This window comes from Colossoma macropomum, unplaced genomic scaffold (assembly GCF_904425465.1).
Source record: "Colossoma macropomum unplaced genomic scaffold, Colossoma_macropomum, whole genome shotgun sequence".
NCBI classification, from domain to species: Eukaryota; Metazoa; Chordata; class Actinopteri; order Characiformes; family Serrasalmidae; genus Colossoma; species Colossoma macropomum.
The window spans coordinates 30,071,022-30,077,072 of record NW_023494796.1 but is presented as its reverse complement, the minus strand read 5'-3'; positions in this window follow the sequence as shown (position 1 = coordinate 30,077,072).

Below are 6,051 nucleotides of genomic sequence, written 5' to 3'. Positions count from 1 at the left end.
TGCTCGCCCATTGTTTAGGACAAGGGTACTGGAGATCTAAAACCCTGTAGAGTTTAGCTCCAAACCTAATCTAATGCACCTGATCCGGATAATTAAGGCCTTGAGAAGCCTCTGACAATTAGAGCCAGGTGTGTTGGATCTGAACCCTCCAGGGTGGTAGATCTTCAGGATCAGGATTGAGCACCCCTGGCTTGGGAAATGGGTTTCTAATCTCACTTTTTTTTTGGTGCGTTTCCTCATCTACCGCACCTGGTTCATTAAGGTCTAACTCCAACAGTCATGGTTCTGGATCTAGATAATTAACAGGTGAAATCCTGCAGAAAGGGGTCTACGTCTAAGGTGGCATGGTCTCATGGTGTGTACGTTATAATTGATAGATGTGATGGGTGAATAAGGCCAGGTGCACACATACAAAAATGGTTCTTCAAGGGTTCTTTAGTAAAGAAAAGGTTTCTATATAGAACCATTTTTACCATGGAACCCTTAAAGAACCATCTTTTTCAAGTGTGGAGTGATGCCAAGTCTGTCAGTGATGTCTTCCTGGTTTCTCAACACTAGAGAGCGCTCCTGAGTGTGTCCAAAATGAATGGGTTGATATGGAGCATTTAAGCAAAATCAGTTTATGTGCTTAAACATTTTTAATGTAAAAGAATGCAACCATTTCCTGAACACAGAACAGCATAAAACATTAACACCGCTGTTATATTTTTAAGAGCTTTTAACTCGAGTTATAGGAGTTTAAATCGGCATCTCGTGTACATTCATGACGTCGGTGAGTGCGGACAGCCAATGAGCTGCTCAGCTCGCCAACCAATCAGCACTCAGTAGCAGTAATGTTATCAAAACCAGAGCCGGTTTATGAGGAGTCTGGCCGCTTCCTATTTCCCTTGTTATATCAAAAACAGGACTGCTAAACAGCAGAGGGCGCCCACGAGGGAGTCCTCAATGAACGGGAGTGAACTGAGCTCAACGGCTAAAAACAAAAAGTTAAAATAGTTTCTAATCTCTCACCCAGAACTTTCCTTTAATTGTAGGAAGTAGAAGAATGTATTTCACTAAAAAAACAAAGAAATCTTACCTATATGTTTCCATTTTTCTACAGCAAACGGGTTTTGGGCAGCAGAAGGCGGGCATTACTGCTAGAGAGCGATGATTGATTGGCGAGCAGAGCAGCTCATTGGCTGTTCGCGCTCACAGACGTCATGAACGTACATGAGGCGCCGTTTTAAACTCCTTTAACTCGAGTTTAAAAGCTCCTAAAAATATAACAGCGGTGTTAAAATGTTTTATGCTGTTCTGTGTTCAGGAAATGATTGTATTCTTTTACATTAAAATGTTTAAGTATTTATAAACTATGATTTTGCTCAAATGCGCCATATCAACCCATTCATTTTGGAGTCGCTCGGGAGCGCCCTCTAGTGTTTGAGAAATCCAGAAGACATTGCAGAGTGGCAATTCTCCTCTCTACAAGTTCTCTGGCTTTTGAACTCCAGTTATAGGAGTTTAAAACGGCGCCTCATGTACGTTCCCACGCTTTACTAAGTCGTGGCCACGACTTAATCATCTCATTCCCACGCCTTACTAAGTCGTGGCCACGCATTGTTTTTATTTATATAGGATGTCACCAGTGGGGCTCCGTAGAAATCCTAACGCGTGGCCACGATTTAGTAAAAGCTGTGATCCAGCGGGGCCCCGTACCTTTGCCTGAACCGTTAGCCGCCTCAGCTAACCAGCCAAGCCGCCCCGCCCGCGACTCCGCTGCCGGAGCGAGAGAGAGAGACATAGAGAGAGAGAGAGAGACTTAAGCAACGCTGTGAGTTAACTTAAACAAACTGTTTTGTTTGCTCACAGAAATGAAGAAGCCACTGTTAGTTGATTGTTTATTTATTTATTGATTGCCTAGCGACGACACCGGCCGGCGACGAGCGGCTAAATGCCGGTTTAAGCCCTGATTCGGGCGGGATTAGTTCTCCGGGGGGAGCTGGGTGATCCGGCTTCACCTCAGGTCGCCTGTAACGGTTATGAGCGATTCGCACGGGATAGGAAATCTCAGTACCAATGACAGAAATGGGAAACATTTAATTTAGCCATCGTTTTATTTACTCTAACCGTTTAAGTTAGCCGGTTAGCTGCCTCGCTGTCTTAAGTGGATGCAGCGCATCATTAGCGTTAGCATCCCCATTCGCCTGAATTCACAGCCAACAGTCGACGTCACCACATAAAATCATTTAAAATAAAAAAAAATAAACTTCATTTATTTACAAGACTGGACAGTAACGTTCACGGTTTTAGTTACAGAGGACTACGCGGCTGAAGTTGGCTTCGTATTCGCCAGGTTCTCGTCTTATTTCTCGGTCCACCTTAAATGGGCAGCAGTTACATCGTGGCGCCTCAGGCGTTATAATAAGACCTGCCGTATATTTAAGGTGGAACGGAAAATTCGAACAAGAAGCTGAATTCAGCTTCGTCAGTGGACACAAGTAAGTGCTTCTTCGAGTGTCTCCATACTTAAGACACGCAGTTTTTTTACAGAATTTAACAGCGATTGGCACGGGATTAATATAATCTGGGGTTACGTTTATGGCTCGTTTAACGGAAGTTAAACGGCGCCGGAATCTCCTGACGCGGGAGCGCGCAGTCGGTAAAAATGACTGACGTTGTAGCGGTCCTACTGAGCATGCGCATTTCATCACTATAGTGTAGTGTCATGTTTCAAACGTTTAACTGCGTTTTAAACGTTAATTCAGTACAGACTCGGTCTAATATTATTACTTACTCCCTGATGAGGTGATTTAGGCGATCAGAATATCCTAATCATTCTTTTTATGCTGGTAACGTTTTCTGATTAGGAGATTTAAGCTATAAAATCATACTTTCTTTAAATTTTACTGGTAGCTAAAGGGGAATTTAGGCCATATAAATATCCTACCTACAGTTTTATGTAGAGCTCTACCTAAAAAATGCTCTATGGTAGGATATTTCGACACAGTTCGCCAGAACACCAGTAATAATTACATTACCTACCTCTTTATGTAAATCTAATCCCATCCGGATGAGAGCATCTGTGAGCCTGCTGCACAGTTTGGGTGTAATAGAGTTTGAGTTCAGTAGATACAGTTTGAGGATTGTCCATTTCCAACATTTGAAAAGTTTAGCTCTGTGTAAGAATTGCCTCACTTCCAAAAGTACACATTGAAGTTCAGATCTTTCAGTGAGGGGTCGTGAACCAATTAGATTTCGCTCAAATACACAAATTCTGTCAAATTCACCTCTTCGTTTTCTCACCATCAAGTCTCTATAACCCTAAATTTGGGATGTATTAAATCTAATACATACACACTCTTTGTTTGTGTTTTAAGTTATTTGTATTTCAGCAGAAGTGGGAACAAGCATAGGTACCGTACTCTTATTTTGGTTAGAGGCACTGCCAGTGCATATTTTGCGAGCATTATGTTAAAATTACTCAAAACATAAGCAGTACAATTATTCCGAGCTACTAAGACAAATCTCCAGAGCCCAGGGCGCCCTAACGGGACACTTCACAGGACTCGTACGTGTATCATAACCTGGTGTGGGGGCGCTATATATGCGTTTATAAAGGTGCCCAACACCGCGATTAGTTTACCGCAGTTGTTATATGATAAAAATATTCCCTGACCACCTAAAAAGGAAGCCGTTTCTGCCCTGGGGCCTCTATTTTGATGATCCAGGCCTGTTTCTGGTACATAATGAGTAATTCTTCCATTCCTGTTACTTAAGTTCTTAGACTGATCTGCATGGATAAGAAATACTGCATTCTGTATATAAGACATTTGTTCAAATATATACATTACTCTTAAACCCTGTGTTGCTCAGAACTTCAGTGTTAACCTACATGCTCAGTATTTAATTTTCTTAATAATTCGGAGCTCTGCACATTGTTATTCTGTTGTCAAGTAAAAGCTGACTTACTCACATAAACATACATCCTGTGCATAAAATATAAACTCACTTATGACAACTTGACACTGAAGCTGATGGAAGCAGCCTTATTGGAAAGGCTTCTGTAATTGCCGTGTAGCCATATGAACTTGACCTACAGTAAAGTGTTACCACTTACCTATAATTGTTAACACTTACATATAATTGCATTAATATAAGACACGAAGAGAGGGAGAAGGCACTTCATGTGTTTTACAGACTGCTGAGGAAATGCACGACCACACTGAGCTTACTGATAACAGCGCACCTCACGGAGGATAGCAGAGGGTTTCAGCTTTTAACCCGTGATCTAATGATGTATCTTAGATAAGATATGAGAGTGAGAGTTGTGAACACAAGATGAACAACATCTCACCATCAGTTCTGACACTGATCTCCTAAACAGTTCAAACTGTGTAAGAATATGCAAATATTTCAAAATCAAATATGCAGTTAGGAACATTTCGCTGTTGTCGGAAGAAAACCTCATGCCTCCAAAATGGTCACTTCACAGGAGAAGGAAAAAACATACTTTACTTTTAATGTAAGCCAATGGAACCAGACATCTGTACATACGTCTGAATGTACACCGATCAGGCATAACATTATGACCACCTCCTTGTTTCTATGCTCATTGTCCATTTTATCAGCTCCACTTACTATATAGGTGCAGTAACACTGACGTGGTGGTGGTGTGTTAGTGTGTGTTGTGCTGCTCTGAGTGGATCAGACACATCAGTGCTGCTGGAGTTTTTAAACACTGTGTCCACTCACTGTCCACTTTATTAGACACTCCTACCTTGTCAGTCCACCTTGTAGATGTAAAGTCAGAGACGATAGCTCATCTGCTGCTGCACAGTTTGTGTCGGTCATCCTCTTCATCAGTGGTCACAGGACGCTGTTGGCTGGATGTTTTTGGTTGATGGACTATTCTCAGTCCAGCAGTGACACTGAGGTGTTTAAAAACTCCAGCAGCACTGCTGTGTCTGATCCACTCAGACCAGCACAACACACACTAACACACCACCACCACGTCAGTGTTACTGCAGTGCTGAGAATGATCCACCACCCAAATAGTACCTGCTCTGTGAGGGTCCATGGGGGTCCTGACCACTGAAGAACAGGGTAAAAGGGGGCTAACAAAGTATCAGAGAAACAGATGGACTACAGTCTGTAACTGTAGAACTACAAAGTGCACCTATATAGTAAGTGGAGCTGATAAAATGGACAATGAGTGTAGAAACAAGGAGGAGGTCATAATGCCTGATTGGAGTATATATATATGTGCATTTTATTCATCTATTCCACATGAAATTTTCACATTTTCATAGAAAAAAGGTTTGAAAGACAATAATTTTCTTAAGTACAGTCAAAGTCAAACATGCCATGGAACTGAGGGATAGTGAAAGAGAAAAGGTACAGAAAATCTAAGTGTACGTAATTAACTAAGTTAATTAACACACCTCAGACTTTTTAACTTTTTATATTCAGTATCCAAAAAGAAGAGAGACGAATCTTGTGAATTGACCTCGTGACCAGAAGGTCGTGGGTTTGATCCCCTGAGCCGACAGTACGTGACTGAAGTACCCTTGAGCACCTAACCCCCAGAAAAGTGATTCAAACGTGTTTCAGTCCTGTTTTGTTCAGAAGGGTTTCTAGGGGTGCCAATAACTGAACTGTCTTTAGACCAAATTGACTTCAATTAAAGATTTTTCCTCATATTTTCATTGTGAGATTGAGCTAATTACCCTCAAACACATTTGTCCTGGCCCATCTTTACTATATGGGTCCCAATAATTATTACATTGTCTGCTGGAGATTTACAGTGACTCCTGTATTTAAACTCCTCGTTATTAATATCGTCGGACTGTTGGCTGTCACTGTTAGCAGGTCATGTTTAGCTGATGGGTATTTCTGGTAGCTAGACACACAAAATCCCCCCACTCCCCTGTCAATCATGATTTGAACCAGTTTATATGGTGATACATTTGTAAGATTTAATTTCTTCAGCTATTTTGCTGCACAGAGTCATTTATTGAACAGAAATTGACTTAAGTTGTCTGAATTTTGATAGACTTAGTTTTAGGCCGC